The sequence below is a fragment of the Protopterus annectens genome, chromosome 4.part1, assembly GCF_019279795.1.
Source record: "Protopterus annectens isolate FY-2018-M chromosome 4.part1, PAN1.0, whole genome shotgun sequence".
Classification (NCBI taxonomy): domain Eukaryota; kingdom Metazoa; phylum Chordata; order Ceratodontiformes; family Protopteridae; genus Protopterus; species Protopterus annectens.
The window spans coordinates 984,153,210-984,180,104 of NC_056734.1; the positions used below are offsets into that span (position 1 = coordinate 984,153,210).

At 40.4% G+C, this 26,895-nt stretch overlaps 1 protein-coding gene across 1 annotated transcript in view; it reads right to left on the reverse strand.

The window, feature by feature from the left end:
- Positions 1–26,895, reverse strand: part of ARMC9 (armadillo repeat containing 9) — a 3,277,521-nt gene that overhangs the window by 540,443 nt on the left and 2,710,183 nt on the right.

Below are 26,895 nucleotides of genomic sequence, written 5' to 3' on the forward strand. Positions count from 1 at the left end.
AACTCAAGAGCATAAAAACTTTTATCAAAAAACAGTTGCTTAACAGCAATCATTCTAAACTCATGCATATTATAGAAGTAATCCCTTATTTTCTGTTTAGCATTCTGCAGTTGTTCCTCCTCTTGTTCTGTGAGATTCACCCAAGTCTGCAATACTTTAACATTTGTCAGTCTCTCTAAATAATTATTGTTACTTCTTAACCATATCTCCCTTTCTTTTTTTCCCCCACCCTATTTTTAAACTCCACTTTAATTTTATCCTACTTCCTAGCTATATTTCCAAAAGAAATTTCTATCTTTACTAATAGCTCCTGAATAATTTCCACTAGCCATTCATTAAATTCCTCTTTCTTCAACAGATAGGTGGGAAAGTGCCACTGTCTTATTTTTATTTCATTACCCTGTGTTTCTATTTTAATTATTGGCACATGATCTGAGATAGTTATTGTGTGTGCGTCAAGACCTTCAATTGTCCTGTACATGTTCCTGTGAAATGTAAATTCTGTCTAGCCTAGCCCAGTTTTTCTATCTTGGAGAATAACATGTAAAATCACTCTGAATTCCTAGTACTGAATTCACATCTTCCAAGCCAAATGTTTTCATACATTTCTTTAAAAATCTACCCTCTTTTGTTATATTTTCTCTTCTGAGTCCCCAAGACACATCTTCACTAATCCAAATCAAATTGACGTTCATACCTATAAGTAATATTCCTTGTTGAACACTTATTGTTTCTCCCAGAATTTTCCAAAGCTCCGTTATAGCAGTTTTTGATGGAATAAAAGTACATGCCAGTGTAATCCTCCTACCTTGCCAGTAGCCCCTTAGTACTAAAAACCTACCATTATTGTCTTTATTTATCCTCTTCTATTACTATTGCAGCTTCTCCTGCAATTAATATAAGTACTTCCCCCCTTCCTTTGTTCTAGGTATTCCATTGAATAACCATCCTGAAAATCTTTCTTTATCAAATTCTCATGTTTAGGTCTTACCAAGTATGTCTCCTGTAGCATAGCTATTTGCACTCTACATTTTTAATATAGTTCACAACTCTTTCTTTTTTGTACTTATCTGTGAGACCATTAACATTTAAAGACATTATAGAAGGCATCATGCTCAAGAAATTATTATTCACACCTTTTATGTACAACAGCTTTTTTAACTGTCTAGTTTCAGTTTTTGTGTTACATGCATGTACTGTTTGTTCGGTTAATCGTTTATACAGTTGTTTCTTGTCATCTCCATTTGATCCTATGACCCATCTTACAGAACTTTTTGTTTTGTTGAAAACCCTGAAACAAAAATACACACACACACACACACACACCCAGTACCCCCTTAAAACCTGTTAACTTAATAACGACACACAAAACTATGTGCATCTTCAAATATTAAAGTTTTACCCTCCTAATCGGAACAAATGTTACAAAAGTGAGTGGATGGGAAACAGAAAATTCACCCCGGGGATAATTCCAGTGGCTCTACTACACAGAAGAACTGAGAACTAAGGTTGGGTGGCAGTATGCCAGGGAAATCCTATGGCTAGGCTTGTAAATGCCCCAGGGCTATTAGCTTAGTACACACCTATGAACCTATAAAATGACAGCCACACACACAGGCTCAAGTTAACTGAAAGAAAGATATTATGTCTTACCATAACATTACATCTGTGTTGTTGATCTTCATCTATTTTTGACTGTTGGTTCTGATCCTCGAAACCTGGCCAGTCATTATACAGCTCGGGCCAGCCAAAAATCTCTCGAGCTAATAGTCTAACCACAAAGCCACTCTCCCATTTATCTCAGATCAAGTTTGCAGACTTATTGAAAGCCAGAAGAACCCTGAGCCCATATGAGAAAGCCAAGTCCAAGGTGAACCCTAACAATGCATTATTAAACAAAAATCAAAATCGAACTAAAGCAGTACTTGTAAAACATCATAAAACAAAAAAGATGAACACAAGCAACATAAAAATGAAGACATTAATGCAAAGCTTTCAGGCAATACACTTCCTCAGTGCTAAAAATATTTAACTTGTTCATACATTTTATATATCATTAAAACATCACACAGCCAATAAGAAACCTTACTTAAAAATCAATTAAAACAAACTAAATAACTTAATAAAACAAAATTCATTCTTAAAGATACAAAATCACATAAGACATGCTTGTTTAAATTTAAGAATGGGCTTTAACATAACCATTTGTTTAATACCAGGTGGAATATCAGCTTGTAATAGCAAAATCCACTTGTATTCCCCTAACCTCAAGTTTATTGTTAATATCACCTCTCCTAATATTTTTTATTAATAATATCTATTACCTTAAAAACAAAAACATGTGATGGACCAGCTTCCTCAAAGTGCTTAACCAAAGAATTGGTCATTATCTTTAGTCTAATATCTGAATTGTGCTCAATAAGTCTGTCCTTTAGTCTCCTAAGATCTCCCAACATGGAAGCTTTTGCATGCTTTGCAGGTTGCAAGGTATATAACACAACTAGTATTACAAGTTGCAAACATTTTAAAAATAACATTTTACTTGTTGGAGGATGTAGAAATGATGTATTCTGTTCAATGGAGCTACAACAACAGTTATGGAAATGTGTGAATTTTAGTAGATTGTTTATGCACAGATGTCCACAAATGCCCTTATAACACAGAAGCTGTTTTATTGGGGCAATTTCGATAAATCTATTACTGATAGACTTATAGACTTAAATTTACTTATGAAATTCTGGCAAAGTAGTCAAAATTCCCCAATTATAAGATATAATTTTTTCTATACCCTCACTACAGCTACTATAAGTAGTAATATATTGTATAAAGCTATCATCATTAAGGGTATTTCTCTGCATAGTGTAAGCTTCCCCAAAATTAGGTCTAGCTACAGAGTCTCTAGTTGCAAGGACATTCTATTTGACATTAGTCAACAAATCAGCATCATATCCTCTACTGCCAAATTCTTGTATCACTTCTTCCATTTGTCAAATACAGATATCTAAATCTGTATTCAATCTACTTATTCATGTTAATTGACCCTTAACTATCCCTTTAAAGATGTAAGGCGCATGCACACTTCTATGTAGATATTTATTCTTATGCACGTTTTTTCTGTAAACAGATGTATGCAAACCCACATCATCATGTCATAAAACAATATCAATAAATTCAATGATATTAGGAGAGCCGTGCATAGAAAATTTCAAAAAGCTGTACTGTTTAAAAATTCTATAAATAATTCAAGCTCATTAACTTCCCCTTCCTAAATAAGAAAATACATCATTCACAAAATGTTTAAAAAAGCCCACTTTCATAGAGAAATCCTCAGGACCATTATAAATAACATTATTTTCCCAATACGTAGCGTACATATTAGCAACTGGAGTGTCCATCACTACCCTAGAGATTTGATGGTAGTACTTGTCAAATATAAAATTATTATTCTCCAAGACAATTTCAAGCAGTTCACATATTGTTTCTATATATCTACTAGAACCACATCCATTAGTGCAAAGATATTTCCTAATGGACAATATTCCACATTTGTTTGGCATCATTCTAAAAAGTGACTTTATATCAAGAACAACCATTAAAAAGTTTGTGTGTGTCCTATTTCTATACCATTCATACAACTGTTTCAGAAAATCAGCAATGTTCCTAATATAGCTGTTCACATACTTTAGAAAGGGTCTCAATATATTTTGCAAATACAATGATATAGGTTCTGTAGACCAACCCCTACCAGAGATAATGGGTCTCATGAAGGGTTAGTCATAGAGTTGTGTATCTTCGGCAGTCCGTACAAAACAGGCATCACTAGACAAGAAACAGTAAAATAACCAAAACTATCAATATTGATATCATTCATTATTTGGAGGTCATAAATCAGCATGTTAATATTGGTGATAAATTTATTAACATCGGAACAGGTTATTTCTTTAAAGGCTTGTTCGTCCAAAAGGATGAGATACATAGATTTCAAATAATCACTTTGTTCTATAACAACAACTGCCCCTCCCTTATCGGCCTCCTTTATTACAATATCATTAACACAACCGGGTGGCTAAAGGGAATAAAATACTTGAGTGTTTGCACACATTATTCAACGTAGATGTAGTGTTCTTAAAAGTTAGCTTAAAGTCTAAATTTCGTAGAAAAAGTTTTAAATCTGTCAATGCATCAGTTAACATATCGGCAGCAGCTGGTATGAATTTCAGACCTTTCTACAACAGGCTTAAATTGAATGGTGTTAAAACTAAATTAGATAAATTAACAACAGTCTCATCAGTTATTTTTACACCTTGCTCCGTGTATGAGGGTCACTTCAACTCCTTCCCCTGTCTGTCTGTACCAAACATCCCCTTGAAAAATTCCTTTTCTTCTGATTTATCTCCTCCAGCAATTTCAAACAAACTACTTGTCAAGTACACTGAAAATCTGTGGAAGCACCAACCTGTTGAGACAAGACTATTGGTTGAACTGATGTAACTGTAGAAACAGGAACAACGTCATCCTCAGTTCTCAGATTGGATGATTCACTGTTTTGTTCCACAGTATTGGTCACCTGCGGGCGAGTCTCTTTCGGTATAGTCTGGTTCAAGTTCTCATTGGTCCGGGGAACCTTATTGATATTTTCAGAATGAGATTGTTCATTTAAAGCTAAGAAAGCAATGATCTCATCCAATACATACATACATACTTCCCACAGTTTTTTTCGCTTTATTCTTATTAATCTCATTCTTGTCATCATTCTTCGGCCAAGTGAAAATATGTCCACTATTATAATCATTAATATCTCTACATAATATTCAAAGCTTAGCTGCTTCCAGCTTTTTCTCATGGGTAGACAACCTCTCAAACATATTATATTCCATAATAAGTATGGAAAAAAGGGGAGAAGCAGAAATATAACTCTCAAGCATAATAATCTCTTCTTTAAATTGAGATTCAATTTGAGTAAAATATTCATTCATGAGTGGCATATAATCCAGTCCTAACTTCAAATTTAGCTCCTGCCTTCTTCTCAATAGGACCAGATAAACATTAAGAACTTCAGTTCTCATGCTACAATGCCCAATTCCAGATATGCAAGAAAACTAAGACGTTGCCACTGCAGGGTCTTAAACTTCTCGTCCTTCCATTCTAATAATAATAATAACTGTGAGTGGTTAGTGTCACCATTATCCTTATTATTTGAGGTATTTATGACAAGCAAGTCATTAACTCTATTAACCGAATGCAATAATGGATTCTAACGCGGAGCTGCAGTATCGTTATGTTTAGGCGGGATTCTGACTTGGAGGCATTCAGTCATAATCCCACAGATGCTAGCTTCACACCACTGGCTCCTCAGCCAAGCACATACACCAAATGTCTGAACCTGTGGTTCCTCTCATACTGAGCAGGATTACTATCACAACAACATATCATCAGTAGGGTAAAACTAACCTGTCTCATGACAGACTAATCCCAGCTCATGTTCCCTTCTCTAATCATCTGCTTTACTGGCTAAGCTCAGAAAATTACATAGATATTAATGATTATAACAGTGGACATATTTTCACTTGACCGAAGAATGACAAGAATAATTAATGCAGAATTAATATGATAAAAAACTGTGGGGAGTACGTATGCACTGGATGAGATCATTGCTCCCTTATCTTTAAATGAACAATCTCATTCTGAAAATATCAATCAGGTTCCTCGGACCAATGAGAACTTGGACCAGACTATACCAAGAAAGACTCGCCCACAGATGACCAATACTGTGGAATAAAACTGAAACGTCCAATCTGAGAACTGAGAATCACGTTGTTCCTGCTTCTATGGTTACATCGGTTCAACCAATAGTCTTGTCTCAAAAGGTTGGGGCTTCCTCAGATTTTCAGTATACTCAACAAGTAGTTTGTTTGAAATTGCCAGAGGAGATAAATCGAAAGAAAAGGAATTTCTCAAGGGGGTGTTTTCTACAAAAAGACAGGGGAAGGAGTCAAAGTGGTCCTCGTAAAAGGAGCAAGGTGCAATAATAACTGATGACTCTGTTGTTATTAATTTATCTAATTTAGTTTTAACACCATTCAATTTAACCCTGTTGCAGAAAGGTCTGAAATACATACCAGCTGCTGCGGACATGTTAACTGATGCACTGACAGATTTAAAACATTTCTGCGGGGAAATTTAGACCTCAAGCTAACTTTTAAGAGCACTACATCTAAGTTGAACAATGTGTGCAAACGCTCAAGTACTTTTATTCCCTTTAGCAACCCAGTTGTGAATGTTTTCTATAATATCTGTGAACTGCAAGTACGTTGTTATTACAATCAAGGGAAATTTAGATGGTTTTATAATTTATCCTGTCAGGAACATAATGCTTTACATAGGCTAGAAACTAATAGTGATATTATAATAAAGGAGCTCAATAACGGAGGGGCAATAGTTATGGAAAAAAAGTGATTATTTGAAGTCTATGTATCTCATCCTTTCGGATGAACACGCCTTTAAAGAAATAATCTGTTCTGATGTTAGTAAATTTATCATCAATATTAACATGCTAATTTATTACCTCCAAATAATGAATGATATCAATATTGATACTTTTGGTTATTTTACTGTTTCTTGTCCAGTGATGCGTGTTTTGTATGGACTGCCAAAGATACACAAGTCTATGACCAACCCCCCATGAGACCCATTGTCTCTGGTAGGGGTTGGTCTACAAAACCTATAGCTATGTATTTGCAAAATATATTGAGTCCCTTTCTTAAATATGTGAACAGCTATATTAGGGACACTGCTGATTTTCTGAGACAGTTATATGAATAGGACAAATACAAACCTTTTAATGCTTGTTCTTGATATAAAATCGCTTTTTACAGTGATACCCAACGCATATGGAATATCATCTGTTAGGAAATATCTTTGCACTAATGGATGTGGTTTTAGTAGATGTATAGAAACAATATGTGAATTGCTTGAAATTGTCATGGAGAATAATATTTTTATATTTGACAAGTACTACCATCAAATCTCTGGGGTAGCAATGGGCACTCCAGTCGCTAATACGTACGCTACCTTAGTTTTAGCCTACTGGAAAAATAATGCTATTTATAATGGTCCTCAGAATTTCCCTATTAAAGTTGGCTTTTTAAAACTGTACAGCTTTTTTGAAATTTTCTATGCACGTCTGAATTTCTTGATATTGTTTTACAACATAATGATACAAGTTTGCATATGTCTGTTTACAGAAAAAACATGCAAAAGAATAAATATCTACATAGAAGTATGCATACACCTTACATATTTAAAAGGATAGTTAAGGGCCAATTAACATGAATAAGTAGATTGAATACAGAATTAGATATCTGTATTTGACAAATGGAAGAAGTGATACAAGAATTTGGTAGTAGTGGGTATGATTCTGATTTGTTAACTGATGTAAAACAAAATGTCCTTGGAACTAGAGACTCTGTAGCTATACCTTATTTTGGGGATGCTTACACTGTGCAGAGAAATACCATTAATGATGATAGTTTTATACAATATATTACTACTTATGGCAGATGTAGTGATTGTATAGAAAAAACTATATCTGATAATAGGGGCATTTTGGCTATTTTGCCAGAATTACATACATTTATTACTGATGCACCTAAGTTTACTTACCAAAACTGCCCCAATTTAAAACCGTGTTTGTGTTATAAGGACTTTTGTGGACATACTGTAGCTAAACAATCTACTAAAATTGGCACATTTTCATGTTATAACTGTTGTTGTAGTTCCATTGATAAGAATACATTTCCACAGTCCCAAAAAGTAAAAGGTATATTTTAAAATGTCTGCAACTTGTAATACTAGTTGTGTTATACACCTTGTGACCTATAAAGCATGCAAAAGCTTCTCTGTTGGGAAATCTGTTAGGAGACTAAAAGATAGAATTATTGAGCACAAAATCCCAATCCATGTCAGGCAGAGCCCCTCACTGACCCTCTTCAAGAGAAATCTTGACGAATGGATGGGAGATCGTAAGTTTACCCCTGGGATCTCTTCTGTGTCGCTGCTTGACAGAGGTACAGTAAACAAACCTTAAAAGGGCTACCTTCTGCGATCTACTATACATAGGCACAGTCAACTAATCTAAAAGGGTGGCATAAGCCAAACATACTCTGCCTAGGCTTATAAATGCCCTAGGGCAGATAACCTAGTATCAATCTATGAACAATTCAGATATTAGATGAAAGCTAATGACCAATTCTTTGGCTAAGCACTTGAGGAAGTTGGTGCATCACACGTTTTTGTTTTTAAGGTCATAGATATTAATAAAAGTATTAGGACAGATGATATTAACAATAAACCTGAGGTTAGGGAATACAAATAGATTTTGCAATTACAAGCTGATATTCCGCCTGGTATTAACCAAACGGTTAAGTTAAAGCCCATTCTTAAATTTAAACAAGCATGCCTTGGGTGATTTTTGTATCTTTAAGAATGAATTTGGTTTTACTAAGTCATTTAGTTTGATTTAATTGATTCATTAAGTAAGGTTTCTTATTGGCTGTGTGATGTTTTAATGATATATAAAATGTATGAACAAGTTAAATGTTTTTAGCACTGAGAAAGGGTATAACCCTAACAATGCACCCAGAACAAGAGTTCACTCCTCCAGGAATTCTCAGGAGGGTAGGATGCCAAGAATAGATGAAAATCGACAACAGTGGTGGAACGTTATGGTAAGACATAACTTCTTTATCTGATGTTGTCAACCTTCACCTATTCTTGACTGTTGGGAATATAGCCCCCAGCTACTTTAGATCCCGGGTGGACCTATGGAGGGATATTCCTAAGAACCTTAGAACCAAAGGAGGCTCTTCTCCTGGAGACCAGATCTAATTTGTTATGAGTGACAAATGTATGTGGAGTAGCCCACGTTGATGCTGTGCATATTTCACTCATGGAATGCTTGGAATGGAAAACAGCTGAAGTGGTCATTGACCTTGTGGAATGCACTCTCACTGGCACAGGTAATTTGACATTCTCTTTATTGTACATGTAAGTAATACAATCTCTCAGCCATTTTGATAAGATAATTTTGGAAATGGGCTTCCCTAAAGTTGGCCTGGAGAAGGAAACAAACAACTGTGCTGATTTTCTAAATTCTTTAGTTCTGTTGAGTTAGAAATGTAATTGTCTGTGAACTTCCAGCAAATGTAGACAATACTCGCCTTTGTTGGAAAAATTGGGGAAGAAGAGAGGCAAGTCTTTAGTTTGATTAGTGTTGGACTCATACTACCTTTGGAGGAAAGGATGGAATGGTTCGGAGTGAAATTCTAGCCTTGTGAAAAATTAAGTACAGGGATTTTGAGCATAAGGCCTACATCTCAGAAACTCGTCTTGCTGAAGGCTATGATGAGAAGCGATCTCCATGAAAGCAACTTTAGGATGCATGTTGTTGTTGGCTCAAAAACAAAAAGCACCAAAGGATGGAGAACAATGGTCAAATCCCATGGCAGTAAAGGGTCTTTAAATGGAGGCTTTAAGCGCCCTTTGAGGAACATTTTACATAGTCTATGAGAAATTAGAAGAAGGTCCCTGAAACCATTATGCAAATTAGAAATGGCAGCTAACTGGAATTTAACTGTGGAGGCCCCTTGATCAAAAAGAATGGTTAGAAATTCTAGAACTTTCTCCACCACAGCGGAGAAAGGATCGAGATAATTATCCTATGCCCAGACTGAAAATCTCCTCCATTTACTAAGGTAAAGTTTCCTGGTGGATGGTCTATGAGAAACCAGCAGAATCTTCTGCACCAAAGTAGGTATATATCTATGCCTGGCCACTAGAAGAATTGGTGGAACCAAGCTGTCAGCTTGAGGTTTTGAAGGTTGGGGCATACCAGTCCCTGAGGGTGAGACAGCAGATCTGGAACTGGGTCCAGAATCCATGGACGGTGAACTAGATGAGGCTACAGGAAGGGGAACCAAATTTGTTGAGGCTGATAATGTGCAACAAGGATCACTCTGCTTCTTAACCTGGCTGATTTCTTGAGGAAAAGGTGGGATTAGAGGGAAGGGGGGAAAGGCATAGGGGAGACCTATCAAGGAGAGCAGCATCACTCAGTGACTCCCCCTGAGGGCGGATCAGGGCAAAGTAGCTTTTGCACTTGTTTTAGGGTAATACAAAAAGGTCGCAGCAACAAAATATCCTCCTTGCTATTTCAGGATTGAGAGACCAGTCATGAGGCAGTAGAATGCATCTGCTAAGTTTGTCAGCTATCACGTCTGAACTCCCCGGGATGTGCATTGCTATCAGAAAGTGGTTAGAGGAAATAGCCCATTGTCATACTCTCATGATCTCTTGACACAGGGGGTAGGACTTGGTTCTCCCTTCTTTGTTGATATACTAGACCACAGACATGTTGTCTGATTGGATTGCAATGGTCCCAAGGGGAAGGACAGATTGAAAGGCTTGCAACGCTAGAAGCACTGTGTCAACTCCAGGACACTGATATGCAGGTTGGCCTCTATCGGGGACCAAGTGCCTTGGACTGTTCTTCCCAGATAATGCCCCCCACCACATCTGGGAGGCATGAGTGGTCACTACGGCCTTGGGTTGAGGGGGGAACAAAAGGATGGCCTAACAGGATTTCCTCGGATTACATCCACCAGGATAGGTCTTTTTTGCAGTGGCTGGTGATTAATTTGGGGTAGTTCATTGGATGGGTTAGAATAGACCTTTATGACGCTAGAAGCCATTGTAGTAGGCACATGTGAAACCTCGGTAATGGAACTAGAGTGATGGCTGCTGCCATGGAACCTAATGCTTGAAGGACCAGAAAAGCTGGAACTTGTTTTTGCAAAGAATGGGATGTACTTGGGATTTTATCTTCTGTAATCTTTGTTGGGGAAGAGAGCCTATGCCAGAAATGGTGTTCAGATGAGTTCCTATGAATTCTACATCTTGTGAGGGGCTTAGGTGAGATTTTGTTTGACTGTAATTCCCAAGCTCCGGAACAAATGCAAAGTGTATTCTGTTGCTAGTAGTAGTAGATGCCTGGTGGGAGCGGTGATGAACCAGTCACCTAGATATGGAAACTCCCGGACTCCGTGCTGTCTCAAGTGAGCTGTCAGTGCTGACATACATTTAGTGAACATCCAGGGGGCTGTGGTGAGATCAAAGGGCAGCACTATGAACTGAAAATGACTGGGTCCCAGCCGAAAGGGGAGAAACCTTTTGGAGCGCTTATCCATTTTTATGTGGTAGTACGCGTCCTGAAGGTCTATAGAGCACATCCAATCGCTTTCCTTCAAAAGGGGAAGTATAGATTGAACAGTGACAATCCAGAATTTGGACTGCTGAACAAATCTGTTTAGAATGCTGAGATCCAGTATAGGTCTCCAGTCCCCTGTCTTTTTTGGCACTAAATAGAACCTTGAGTAAAATTTGGATCCTATCTGGTCTGGTGGTACTTCTTGGATGACTTTTTTTTTTTTTGTAATAGCTTTTGAATTTCTAAGACTGCTTGGTCTCTCTGATTGGGTGGATCATCAGAGACACTTGCTAGTTTGGGATAAAGGGTGAAGGGGATAGAACAACCTCTGGTGATAATTTTTCTGCACCCAAACATTTGTGGTCATCTGTCACCAGGCTTTTGTAAGCAAAAAAAAATCTTCCCCCGACTGCTTCCAGAGTTAAGCAATCAGGGCCCCCTTTCAGGAGCACTGGTAGGGCTGGCCAGAGAAAGGGTCTCTGAAACCCTGATTCTGTGGGCCACCTCTGCCTTGGGTCGGCATCTTCCATGAGAGCTCCTCTCGGGGGAAGGCTTTAACCAAGTGTATCTTGGAAAGGTCCTTGGGACTTTTTGAACTACATCTTACCACTCCTCTGATTCTTAGCACAAGATTATTAGGGGCGGAAAAATGTATGCCCACAATATATAGGGTCTTCCCATCCTTCTCACAGCTGGCTAGAGTTTATTTAACTTTGGGGCCAAACAAAGAAGACCCTTTAAAAGGAGCACTGACAAAGGAAGACCTGAATGGCTCTGCAAACTCACACAGGTGCATCCAGGAGTGTAGTCTAATAGCAACGCCTGAACCAGCTGACATGGTCATCCCTTCGGCTGCATGCGAAGTGAGCCTCACTGACGAGCTGGAAATAGACTCCAGGGTAGCTGAGAGACCACTTTTTCTTGGACCTTATCAGATACAGCTCCTGCTAGGGTGTTTGACAGTTCTTTGATCAGATACCTCTGGAGCCTAGTAAAATGTGCCAAAAATTTCAATGACCTTAAAGCGAAGGTCAAGGATGTATAGACCTGCTTTACAGACCCGCCCATCGCTCTAGACTCTCGGTTAAGGGGATGAACAGAAGAACTTTCCTCAGCGAGTTTCTTTTTGGTGATCGCCACTACCACCATGGCATCTACTGCTAGCCCTTTAGCCTAATGTTGGTGGACCTCAAGTGCAGAAAGTCTCTCATCCTGTCTCCAGGGAATCATTTCTATGGAGTCAGGAGATTTCCATGCCCACTAAGTCATCAGCTTAATGAGATTGTCAGCAGGAGGGGTCACCCAGAAAGTAGATGGGCAAGAAGCAAAGGCTTGCAAGTATACAGACTTCTCAGAGGTAGGGTCTCTGTTTAAGGATCTCAAGAAATCATTGTCCACAGTGGCGGACACTTCAGTGGAGTGCAGGTGTTACCTCTTGCACATTTTCTTCCAAGGAGGCTCCTCAGTGAGAATGTTTGAGGAGGTCTCGGAAGGATGGTCAGAGTCTACCTTAGATTGGATACTAGTATCCCACACACATAACTACTCCAACTCGGGCACCCTGCCCAGCATACTACGTGACCACCTCTCAGCATTTACCCATAGGACTCACCCTCAAATGGCCAAAACACACTCCTACAAAATATCCAGAAATCTCACCCACTTTGAACAAGATAAATTCATAACCATCTTAAAGTCTCAAAACTGGCTCCCACTAAAAACACTCCCCTTAGATGAAGCTGTTAACTACTTCAACAAACTTTTTATGGACATACTCAACAGCTCAGCCTCTATGAGAACCAAGCGAACAAAAGTTAACCATGCCCCTTGGCTAACAAAATGGGTCAAACAAAGCCTCCTACATAGACATAAAGCTTGGAAAATATGGCAAAAATACAAAACTAAACAAAATTAACTTATTTATAAGCAACTCCGAAATAAAGCCAAAAAGTTAGTCATACAGGATAAGAAAAAATACTTTTCCTCGCAGCTATCCACCTTAAACAACAATCCAAAAAAGCTCTGGAAGTCGATCTCTGCTCTTCTTAATCCAGACACATTACAAAACCCATCCCCTGCACCTGATAAGACCCCACAACAAATCTCCTAAGACATTAACACCCATTTCATTACTACTATTCAAAAGCTAATCAAAGACTAATCAACAAACTTAAGTTCAAACTCCAAATACAAATACACAACTAATCCCTTACATAATAATAACACACCCCCTACTCCAGACATACTTACTAATACTCCCTTAAAACCTTAATTTTCCATCCAACTTATTCCCACCTCCCTTATACTCAAACGTCTAAACAAACTCAAACCCTGCTCTCTTTCCGCTGATAATTTGCCCCCAGAATATTTACAAACAGCATCAAATGCAATTGCATATCCAATCAGTATTCTAATAACTCACTCTCTCTCTGAGTGCTACGTCCCACATTTGTGGAAGAAATCTTACTCCACTGCACAAAGGTGGAAATTCCCATGACCTCTCAAACTATCGCCCTATCTTGATACTTTCTCCTTTATCAAAAATATTAGAAAAATGTATACAGACACAATTACTCAAATACCTCTTGGATAATGACCTTCTTTCTTCCACGCAACATGGTTTCCATCCAGGACATAGCACCATTACAGCCCTACCCTCATTCACTGATACTGTCAACAAAGTCCTAGATGCTGGTCACCCTACTTCAGTAATCTTACTGGATCTATCTAAGGCTTTCGACACAGTATCTCATACTAAACCAATTATCAAAACTAGGATGCTCTCCCAAATCTCTTAATTTGTTTACCTCCTACCTAATCAACAGGGAACAATCAGTAAGATGGCATAATGTACAATCTGATTTTCAGGAAAACAGCACAGGAGCCCCGCAAAGTTCCATTCTAGGGCCATTACTCTTTAATATCTTCATCAATGACCTACACAAAGCTTCCCAACTAGGTAACCTTATCCAATATGCCGATGATTCAACAATAATATCCACCGCCAACAATTTTCTCTGACCTACTCACAGCTACACAACATGCTTTCCCTTCAGTAGAAACCTGGCTGAATAATTGTCAATTGCTGTTAACCCTCACCCCCCACCCCCCAAAAAAACAAAACTTCTCTTATTCTCTACTAAACAACCAAATATAGACTTCAAAATGTTCTCCAAAGATAGAAGAGAAATTGAAATGGTTAAAACAACTAAATTACTAGGTATGACAATAGACAACAGAGTCACCTTTGAGCCACATATTTATTTATTTATTTATTTTATTTTACATTTGTTGACCGGGATAGTCCGACTGGACACATGTCCATTTTCAGCGGAGGCCCGGGGAGAAAAGCTCCAATAGGACAAAGTAGATTACAACAATATATGACAGATAACATACGGTTGTTGATTATACATTTAATACACAGATGGGAAAAAAAATTGACTAGTATGTACAATAACAATTGTAAAAAAGAAACAAGACCTTCATGTTGTTAGTTTCAGGTAGAGAGTAGATGGCTTAATGCCTAGGTGGAAAGTAACATTACTGAGGAAATGGACGGGGAAAATATGGATTAGTCTGGATTAGAACATTGGCAAAGCCAGTGGGATTTGAAGTGGTGGGAGAGGCCTTTCTTGAATGTATTTAGGGAGGTGGAATTGGTGAGAGTAGGTGGAAGAGAATTCCATATTTTACCCACTGTGTTGGAAAACAAAGAGTCACCTCCTGAGTTACAGGATTTGAGCGTCTGTGCAAGTAATCTGTGTGATGATCTAAGTCTATTTAGATTTGTGTAAGGGGTAATTAATCTACTCAGACCAGGGATGTTGTCAGGTTGAGAGAGTATTTTGTAAGCAACTATAAGTTGCTGCTGTAGGATTAGGTTTGGTAGTTCTATCCAGCCTAGGTTCTGAAGATTAGTACAGTGATGGGTTTTGTAGGGTAAGCCAGTTGCAAATCTGGCAATATGATTATAACAACAAGAGAGTTTAGATAGATCTGATTTGTTGGGGTTTGTAAGTATAGGGGAGGCATACAAGAGGGTGGATAGGAGGTGGGTGCGAGCAATAGCCACTTTTGCCATGGGAGTCAGAAAGGGTTTTATTCTATAGAGGGACCCCAGTTTCTTATTAACAGTCTTAATAGTTTGGCTGATGTGTACATCAAATCTGAGTTTGTTGTCGATGGTAACTCCTAGTAGCTTGGTGTGGGGGTCAGGGGAGATGATGGTTCCATTGTTGGATTGAATACAAAAGGGAAAGGTTGGTGTTTTATGGGTAGGATGGAAGAGGAGCATTTTAGTTTTTTTTGGGTTAAGGATAAGTTGGCGTTCCGATAGGCATTTCTCAACTGCAGTGAAACAGTCTTGAGTTTTGGATAGTAGAGTAATTGGGAATATATCTGAGCAAATTAATGTCGAGTCATCCGCATATTGAATACATGTGGACTCTGGAATGACTTTGTTAAGATCATTAATAAAGATGGAAAATAGGAGAGGGCCAAGTATGGAACCTTGGGGGACTCCTATGGTGTTAGGTAGGAGGTCTGAGAGCTTATTATGCCAGAGCACAGCTTGTTGCCTATCAGAAAGATAGGCATGAAACCAGTCAAGGGTTTTGTTATCTAGGTAGAGAGTTTTAAGGGTTTCATGCATGAGTTTGTGGTTGACCATGTCAAAAGCTTTTGATAGGTCCAAGAAGAGAGCTGAAGATATTTTCTTGTCATTCCGGTTAAGATTAATAGTGTTTGTGAATGAGAGGAGAGCAGTAGTAGTACTGTGTTTGGGCCTGAAGCCGTGTTGAGAGCTGGTTAGCAGATTGTTCTGAGTTAGGTGCTGGATGAGTTGTTGGTGAATACATTTTTCCATTATTTTTGCCAGTGGTGACAGAATGGCTATTGGCCTGTAATTTGAAAGGTCAGTGGATGGGCCGCCTTTATGGAGAGGAATGACATGGGAGATTTTCCATATGGAGGGGATTGTGGATTCGATTATGGTGCGATTAATTAAGATTGAGATGGGATAGGCTATGATATCTGCAGCTTTTTGTAGAAAGTCAGCTGGAAGTAGGTCTGCGGCGAGGGTGGTTGGCTTTAATTTCTTTAGTAAGGATCGAATGTATGCAGTAGGGACATTCTCAAGACCATAAAAATGCACACTTTAATTTAGGCAAACTCTATTGGCACAAACTCTACCTTGATAATCACACCAAAACAAAACTAGTCAGTACCCTACTCATCCCTTCCCTTCTATATGGTAGTGCCATCTTTACTAACCTGCACTCATCCCTCAGCAATAAACTCCAATAATGCTATTATAATAGCTAAATTTCCCTCAGGAAGGCCTAACCAATGTCACCACTGCCAAGCAATTACAGAACTGAACTGGCTTGATTTCTCCAGCTACCTTCTCTTATACCAAATTAACTCTAGCTCACAAACTAATCTTCAAACCCCACTATTGCCCAGCACTCCACTCAATCCTACAAACTTATGCTCCCACACAGACACTTGTATCACCCAATAAGTAGCTGTTATCAGTATCCAAACCCAACAAAAGAGCTGGACAATGCTTGCACTCCCATACCATAGCTAAACCTTGGAATTCCTTACCCTCCCATATAACTGAAATAGAATGTTTAAAAACCTTTAAATCAGCACTAAAAACATATTACATAAAAAAACTCTCCTGCCCCTGCACAACAATCAGGCCACCTTAAGCTGTCCCTTCCCAAATTAATCAATTAATCCTACACTTCAATGGACAATTATCATGTTTAATTTACTACTGCCCTTCACTGGTGATTTTTTTGTTTTGTATGGAAACCACAGCTGAACTCTCCTTTATAATGCAACAGAACTTGTATATTGCAATGCCAAGACTTAATACTGACTGAACCGCACAACGACAATATAACCAACAGAGAGGCAAAAGAAGAAGAAGAACAAGCCACTCGACCAACGATGCACCAAATTTAATATTCAACAAGTGTTAAGCGCTTTCAACTGTTACAGTCTTCATCAGAACACATAGTAAAACATAAAATCAGTATAAATGCACTCATGACATCATTAAAATCAAAAAGCGTGCCAAAACTCTAAAAGATACAGAACACATTTGTTATAGACAAAAGGTTAAATAATTATATGACCTGAAAATCTATGAATAAAATACTGTGACTAGAATACTTCATGTACAATCTAGTATAGTACTAATATAAAAAAATATATATGGAAGTAAATATATATTACAAAGATGGTACTGTATTAATGTTAATTTAAGGCTAAAAAAGGCTTAATACTGATGTAATCATTAATGCCAGGTGTTCTGGTGGCATCAGTATAAATCTGCCATTTACTTTCAAGTAATGCTAATAACATTTTCCAATTCCCTCCACTAGGTGAACATATTACCTTATCAATAATAGTGAATAAAAACTTGTGTTCACTGCCTTTATCTAAAATATGTCTGGATAAGGCATTATTAATATCCTGCTTTTGAATTCTATAATAATGTTCATATATACGTTTTTTGAAACTTCGCTCTGTTTTTCCTATGATTTTTCCTAAGACTTAATACTGCACTCTTGTACTATACTCTTTATGACTTGATCGGTGCATATATATCTTATATATATATATCTTATATTTGTAACTAAGACTTGTGCTCAATTAGGCCAAGACTTACCCTGATGGACTTTTGTATAATGTACTCTTATTTTTGTATTAGTCATCTATGCTTTCAAATGTACTCAAACATCAGTTTTTGTAAATGTTTATTTCTCTGCACTACTGTGGAGCTTTTCTCCCCAGGCCTCCACTGAAAATGGGTCAATGACCCAGTGGACTTTCCCAGTCAACAAATGTCAATAAATAAAATAAATATCTTGCAACCTTGGAGCTCACTGTCCAGGCACGGAGGTTGGTGGTAGCTCTCAGTAAGAAGGGGTCAGGGGATGAAACTCCGATATAATAGGAGCCACCTGAGAATAACCGGAGGAGTTCTGGGAGAAAAAATCCCTGCTCCAGGAGGGAGAGGTGTTTAGGAAGAAAAAGTAGAGACACCCTTCGCTGTAAGGAGATGGTCCACCAACCTCACCACATCAACCTCTCTAAGACTCCTGGAGGAGCGAACAGACAAACCAGAGGAAGATTCTGACTTTCTAAAAAGGAAATGGGAAGTTGACCACAGAAGGGGTCAATAGAAGGGGAATATTTCATCTTGGATGTATACAGCAGATTGATTTTCGGCACCGAAATGTTCTTAGAATACTTTCTGCTACTTTACGGATATAATATTCAGTATGATTATTGTTATTCTCCTTAAAGGTCTGCATCGAAAATTCCAGTCTCTCCTTGTTTCCTGAGCTTCCCCCATTCCAAACATCATCCCTTTCCACTTTAAATTATAGTTTTCTGCTTGTGCTATGTATAAGGAGCCTTAATTGTGTAGCTCTGAAATACCCCTTCAAATTGGGTAATCCCGATCTGCCCTGTTTTACTGGAAGAATCAGCTTATCTCCTTTGACTCTTGCCATCATCCCTCCCAGATAAGGTCCTTCAGCTCTTTACTAATTGCTATCCAAAACTTCTCCTCCGGTTCATAAAAAATATGTCTGGCCTGTGCTTAAGGCTAAAAACATTTTGACTGCTTTTATCTTACTATCCATATCCATATAAGAAGTTATGTACCTACCATAACGTTCCATGCTTGTTGCCCTTCATCTTGCCTTCCTTCTTGCTGGTTGGGTTTGGAGCCAATCCTTGGTTCCGACTCAGCCGATTTACTATAGCTCGAGGCTAACCCCTATCCCAATATGCCTAGCGGTAGCTACCCAGATCTCATTTGTAATAGCCCACACTAGACATACATAGTAAAAAACAAATTTTACTAAGCTCTTATACATTTAAGGTTAGGAAGGAAAGAGGAAAAACAATGCATGGTTAACTAACCTGGTATGTCAGCAGGAAACTCAGCGAAATCTAACCAATAAAGGAACTCCTCTCAATCTTCCAGGAAGAGGGAAGGAGGGGGGAATGCAAGAAGGAAGGCAAGATCAAGGACAACAAACATGGAACGTTATAGTAGGTACATAACTTCTTTATGTTATGTTGTCCCATCTCGCCTTCATTCTTGCTGGTTGGGACCACGTCCCCAGCACCTGGTTCTTGGGTGGCTCACTAGAACAAACTCTTCAGGACCGTGGAACCAAAGGATGCCCTATTCTGGGAGACCACATCCACTGTAATGAGTGATAAAGGTTTGAGGATTTGCCCATGTTGCTGTTGCAGATTGAATCTAAAGGCAATTTGGCTTGGAAGGCAACAGAAGTGGCTAAGGCCCTGGTTGAGTGTCCTCTGGCCCTCCCTGGAAGCATCTTTTTACACAAATCATAAGAATAACTGATTGTGTCCGACAGCCATTTTGATAAGGTCACTTTCGAAACTGGAGAACCTTGTTTATTGTCAGCAAAGGATACAAACAGTGTCTGATTTTCTAAGGTCTTTGCTCCTGAGTAAATAAAAACATAATTGTCTATGAACATCCAATTGGTAGAGTCTATACTCTGCCTTGTTGCCTTAATTGGGGAAGAATACATGAAGCTCAATGAACTGATTTAAATTATACTCTGAGCATACTTTGGCAAGAAGGAAGGATTGATTCTCAGAGAGAGAGAATCTTTGTGAAAAATGAGATTCGGCGGGCAAATAGATAAAGCATGTAATTCAGAAACCCGTCTCACTGAGGTGATAGCAACCAAGGAAAGGGTTTTCCAAGACAGAAATTTCAGGGGGCAAGATGCTGCTGGTTCAAAAGGTGGAAGAATCAGAGAAGCTAAAACCAAGTTTAGGTCTGGGGGGGGGGGGTTCTCTTACCGGGGACCGTAAAAGAGTTGTACCTCATAAGAATGCTCTGCACAACTTATGGGACATGATGTTAGAACCCAAGTCTCCTACATGAAAATTGGAAATGGCAGCTAGTTGGACCCTAATAGTAGCTGCAGCTGCCCCTCTTTCGAAAGTTTCAGCCAGAAAGTCAAGAATCCTGTGAACAGGAGCACTGAAGGGATCAATGTTATTACTCTTTGCCCAATAAGAGAACCTCTTCTATTTGCTGGTGTAAATCCTCCTGGTAGGGGCTTGTGAGAGGACACCAGGATGTGTTGTACAGCCAGGGAGATGTTTGGGAGCCTGGCTAAGAGTGGAAGTGGAGAAACCAAGCAGTCAGTTGAGAGTTTGGAGGGAAGGATGGAGCTCGCCCGACTGATGCATCAGAAGGTCCAGTATCCAAGGCTCCACGTGTAGATGATGGCGGAGAAACGGAAACCATATCTGACAAGGCCAGTAAGGAGCAATGAGGATGAGTTTGCAACCCAGTGACTTTGCTTTATGAAGTACCTTTGGAATTATAGGGAAAGGTGGAAAGGCATAAAGTAGTCCCGGAGGCCAATCGTGAACAAGTGCATCCCTGGTGACTGTCCCGGCGGGGGGAATAGGGTGAAGTAGCTGCTGCATTTGTTGTTGAGGCGAGTGGCAAAAAGATCACAGCATAGCTGGTCCCATTTGTGAAAAATAACTGATTGTGTCTGACAGCCATTTTGATAAGGTCACTTTCGAAACTGGAGAACCTTGTTTATTGTCAGCAAAGGATACAAACAATGTCTGATTTTCTAAGGTCTTTGGTCCTGAGTAAATAAAAACATAATTGTCTATGAACATCCAATTGGTAGAGTTTATACTCTGCCCTGTTGCCTTAATTGGGGAAAAATACATGAAGCTTAATGAACTGATTTAAATTATACTCTGAGCATACTTTAGCAAGAAGGAAGGATTGGTTCTCAGAGAGAGAGAATCTTTGTGAAAAATGAGATTCGGCGGGCAAATAGATAAAGCATGTAATTCAGAAACCCATCTCACTGAGGTGATAGCAACCAAGGAAAGGGTTTTCCAAGACAGAAATTTCAGGGGGCAAGATGCTGCTGGTTCAAAAGGTGGAAGAATCAGAGAAGCTAAAACCAAGTTTAGATCCGGGGGGGGGGGGGGGTTCTCTTACTGGGGACCGTAAAAGAGTTGTACCTCATAAGAATGCTCTGCACAACTTATGGGACATGATGTTAGAACCCAAGTCTCCCACATGAAAATTGGAAATGGCAGCTAGTTGGACCCTAATAGTAGCTGCAGCTGCCCCTCTTTCGAAAGTTTCAGCCAGAAAGTCAAGAATCCTGTGAACAGGAGCACTGAAGGAATCAATGTTATTACTCTTTGCCCAATAAGAGAACCTCTTCTATTTGCTAGTGTAAATCCTCCTGGTAGGGGCTTGTGAGAGGACTCCAGGATGTGTTGTACAGCCAGGGAGATGTTTGGGAGCCTGGCTAAGAGTGGAAGTGGAGAAACCAAGCAGTCAGCTGAGAGTTTGGAGGGAAGGATGGAGCTCGCCCGACTGATGCATCAGGAGGTCCAGTATCCAAGGCTCCACATGTAGATGATGGCGGAGAAACGGAAACCATATCTGACGAGGCCAGTAAGGAGCAATGAGGATGAGTTTGCAACCCAGTGACTTTGCTTTATGAAGTACCTTTGGAATTATAGGGAAAGGTGGAAAGGCATAAAGTAGTCCCGGAGGCCAATCGTGAATGAGTGCATCCCTGGTGACTGTCCCGGTGGGGGGAATAGGGCGAAGTAGCTGCTGCATCTGTTGTTGAGGGGAGTGGCAAAAAGATCGCAGCATAGCTGGTCCCATTTGTGAAAAATCAAGTCCGCAACTTCTTGCTTCAGGGACCACTCGTGAGGCATGAGGATAGCCCTGCTGAGCCTGTCCACTACCACGTTGGATTTCCCGGGAATGTGCATCGCAATCAGAAAACGTTAAGAAGACATCACCCATTGCCATACTTGAACCGCCTCCCGACACAACGAGTAAGATCTGGTCTTGTCCTGCTTGTTTATGTACCATACCACTAACATATTGTCTGTCTGAATTGGAATGATCCCGGTAGGTAGAGAGTCTTGAAGTGCTTGCAATGCCAGAAGCACTGCTCTCATCTCTAGAACATTGATGTGCAAATGGTACTCTTGAGGTTGCCACATTCCTTGGACAGTCTGTCCCAGATAATGCCTCCCCACCCTATCTGGGAGGCATCTCTGGTCACTGTGGCTACTGGATGGGGGTCTAAAAAGGGTCTGCCCAGAGTCACCTGGGGAGAGACAAGCCACCATATTAAGTACTTTTTGCAAGTTTCAATGATCGAGATCATGTGTGACATTGGTAAATCCTGGAAAGATCACTGAGCGAAAAGAAGCCACTTCAGAATCTTCATGCGGAAGCATGCCCAAGGAACTAGTGTAATTGCTGCAGCCATTGAGCACAAGACTTGTAATACTTCTCTTGCCTGAACTCTCTTCTTTATGAGAAACAAAACAAGCTGACGAATGGTTGACATCCTGTCTTAATGCAGCTTTGCTATCATGCATCTTGTATCTGAGTCTGCCCCTATGAAGGTAACAGACTGACAAGGCAACAAGGCAGACTTTTTGTAGTTTATGGTGATGCCTAGCTGGGAACAAGTTTGGATTGTGTAGTATCATGCTTTGATCAGTTGATGCTCAGTAGTAGCAGTGAGGAGCCAGTCGTCTGGTTATGGAAACACCTGGAATCCTAGACACCTCTGATGAGCTGTTACCACTGCCATACACTTGGTGCACACCCTGGGGGCTGTGGTGAGACCAAAGGGCAGGGCTCTGAACTGATAATTACTGGCTCCCAGTCAGAAGCATAGGAATTTTCTGGATAGCCTGTCCACTTTTGTGTGGTAGTATGCATCCTGGAGATCTATGGAGCACGTCCAATTGTCCTGACCCAAGAAGGGAAGAATGGACTGCAGTGTTACCATTCGGAACTTCGTCTTTTTTACCAATTTGTTTAGCTTGCTGAGACTCAAAATGGGTCTCCAGTCCCTTGTCTTTTTTGGAACTAAAAAGAACATTGAGTAAGTTCCGGATTCAATTTGGTCTGCGGGGAATTCTTGGATGGCTCTTTTTTGTAGCAATCTTTGTACCTCTAAGATTGCTTGATCCCGAAGACTGTGTGGAACATCTGGGATAAAACGTTTTTCTTTTGGGGGGAGGGGGTAACTGGGAAAAGGGCATTTTGTTAACCCCTGGCTATTATAGACAGTACCCATGCTTCTTTCATGATAGTTTGTCAGGCTGCTGGGTACAGTGATAGTCTGCCCCCGACTGCCTCCAGAGGCGGACAGTCAGGCCTCCCCCTTCAGGAGTGCTGGAAGGGCATAGCAGAGAATGTATATCTGTCACCCTCCTGTTGTGGACCTCCTCTGCCATGACGGCGGCATCTTCTGTTGTTTCCCCCTCAGCCCCTGGGGGAAAAAAATCTCCATGCGTGTCTGGCAAAGCTCACTGGGATTTTCGAACCACATCTTTCCACTCTTCTGACCTTTAGGATAGGGTCTAGATGGAGTGGAAAAAATGAACTCCTATGGCAGAGCGAGTGTTGCCATTCTGTTCACACCTGGTGACAGTCTCTTTTACCTGAGGCCCAAACAAGGTCAAGCCATCAAAGGGGGTATTGGTAAATGAAGACTTCAAAGGTTCCGCAAACTGACAAAAGTGCATCCAGGAGTGTCTCCGCAAAGCTACTCCTGTACCTGCTGCCCTACTCACTCCATCTGCCAGATAAGAAATGAGCCTCATGGAGGAGTTAACCACTGAAGTCAAGGTCGCAAGCTTGGAAGCCACCCTGTTCACAACTCTCTCAGCTGTAGCATCTTGAAGGGTATATCCTAGCTCCTTGAGGAGATCCTGCTGAAGTCGTGTGAAGTGTGGCAAGTAATTCAGCGACCAGAGAGTAAAGGTTGCTGAAGAGAACATACACTTCCCATACCTGTCCATCATACGAGACTCCTTGTTTGGCAGATGAACAGATGAAGAAGTTTCCGCAAGTTTCTTCTTAGCGGCTGCTGCCACCACCATGGCATCAACAGGGACCCCTTTGGAAAGGGAGGATTTGTCCTCATTGGGGGCAGTAATAAATTTGTTTGGTCTCCTTGGAACTGGTTCTATGGTCTCTGGAGCACTCCACTCATTTTGACTCACTACGGACAAAAGTGGGTCAAAAGGTGGAGACACCCAGGAGGTGGAGGGTCGGGAACCAAATGCATCCAGGTAGACAAGACTTGTCCTCAGAAGGTGCGAGGGACTTCCAGCCACCCCTCTAAGGATTTCCCAGATGACTGAAAAAGAGACATCCTCAGAGGGAGACTGTGGGGACCCTTCTGATTCATCCAAGTCTACGTCTGATGTGATGGACTTGGGGGAGTCTAGATGCTTCCTCTTACATTTTTTCTTTCGAGGGACCTCCTCCAAGTGTTCAGAGGAGGTTTCGGAAGAAGTAGGGTCACCCAATGGGGCGGCCTGGGGCATAGGTTCCCTACGCTTGGAGGCAGGAGAAGGTTCAAGGGCAGGCAGACAGGCACCGAGGGAGAAGGAGCCAATGGAGCCGAGGGTAGAGCCATCTCAGGAGACAGTACGTTCCTCATCACCTTGATGGCGCCACGGTCTCAAGTCAAAGGAGCCTCTGACTCTGATGAGCCTGGAGATCTCCTGTGAACCGAGAGCGACTGTTCCAAGGCTGATGTGGGAGCCGAGCTCATCTGTGCTGAAGCTCCGAGAGGGAGAGCAGGGTCGGACAAGGGTCCAATGCTACTTCCCCCTCGGAACAGGCGAGAGAGCTTCGGCGCCCAGATCCCTCGATGGACTGAGACATCAATGAGATCAGAGCAGGTGTCGGAACAGATAAGGGAGAAGTAACCGCTACAACCTTCATGCACTCCGTCTCCGAGCTCAAGAGAGTTGGATATGAACTGATGGAGAAGCTGGATGGGCTGAAGGAGCCAATTCCTTATGGGCTGGGCTCGATAGTAATTTAGCAACTGGCTGTGACTTGAGGAGCCTATTGACCACACTCTCCACATCATGGTCCGAAAGCCTGGAGGACCGAGAGGAGTGCGAAGAGGACCGGTGAATGTCCGCTCCAGATTGCAGCAAAGGAGATTGTGGAGTAGACCATACTGGCTCCAAAGAAGGAGACCTTGTTTTTTTATGGGTCCGGACTGGCTCCGAGGATACTGATGGAGCCACCAGAGACATGGCTTTGTCAGAGCCAGCACTGGGAACTGACACAGCCGAAGGTTTCACAGTGGATTTGGTCTGTTCCGAGCTTGGAACCAATGTCTTAGTGGATTTTTCGGACAGTTTAGCTGGCTGAGGACCCTGAGATGAAGAATCTTGGGGGTTCTTCAGAAGGCCACACAAAATTAACTTACTCTTTCTCTCCTGCAGGACTCTGGAACTAAAAAAATGACAGACAGAGCATGAGTCCTGAAGGTGAACAGCCCCTAAACAGTATACACAACTCATGTGCCCATCCGTAAGAGACATTTTTTGGCAACAAGAGTCACATTTTTTGAACCCAGAGGATTTCGACTCTTTAGACATAGTGGATAATTTGAATGAAAAGAATTATCACAGCGAGAAAAACAAGGCTGTAACAGCACACAACAACTAAAATCTCCTAACAAGGCTGTAATGGCTAGCACAAACAACTTTTTTTAAGGAAAGAGAAGAAGAAGAAAAAAGGGGGAGAGCCTCTAATTTAAACGGCTATCCCAGAAAGGGTGGAGAAAAAGAAGAACCACCCTCTAATTTAAACGGCTATCCTAGAACAGGTGGAGAAAAAGAACCCTCTAATTTAAATGGGCTCAAAGGGGAAGGCATGGCCTAAGGAAGAAACGACGGCCAAAAAACACCCAACAACCAGTAGAAAAAAGGTAGTTAAACTAACGGGATAATATACATTCTAACAAGGTTAATTCAACAATAAAAACCCGGAAAGGATAAAAATATAAGTGAAATAACATCAAGTACTTAGCCTGAGCCAGTAGTCGCAATCTCGACGTTGCAAGCAGTAAACGAGATCTGGGTAGCTACCACTAGGTATGTTGGGATATGGATTAGCCTCGAGCCAGTAAAAAGCTCTCGAGCGATAGTAAATTGGCAGAGTCGGAGCAGAGGATCGGCTCTGAATCCAACCAGCAAGAACGAAGGCAAGATGAAATAACATAACATCAAAGCTTACATTTTCTCAGTTTTTGTATTATCTTTTGTTTAGTCTCTTCCCACATATCCTTAGCTGCCACACCAGAATCATTTTTAATCCATACTTCTAAATATTTTATTTTATCAAGTCCCCATAAATATGGATATTGCTGAACCAATTTGTGTGTGGGTACATAATTTACTACAATTGACTTTGTTTTAGCTTCATTAATTTTGTATCCCGAAAAAATCTGAAACGGTCTCAAAATCTTCCACAACATAGTAATGTCTCTTTCTGGTTTTGTCAGGTATAAAATATCATCTGCAAATACAGCCAACTTTTCTTGACTACTATACCAGTTATATCCTTGAATTTCTGAGTCCCTTATTTTCTTTGCCAGTGGTTCTAAATATAATGCAAAGAGGAAAGAGAACACCCCTGCCTGGTTCCCCTGCTCATGCAGAAATTATCAGAGAGGACCCCACCCACTTTAATTTCCCCTCCAATCCCCCACATATCC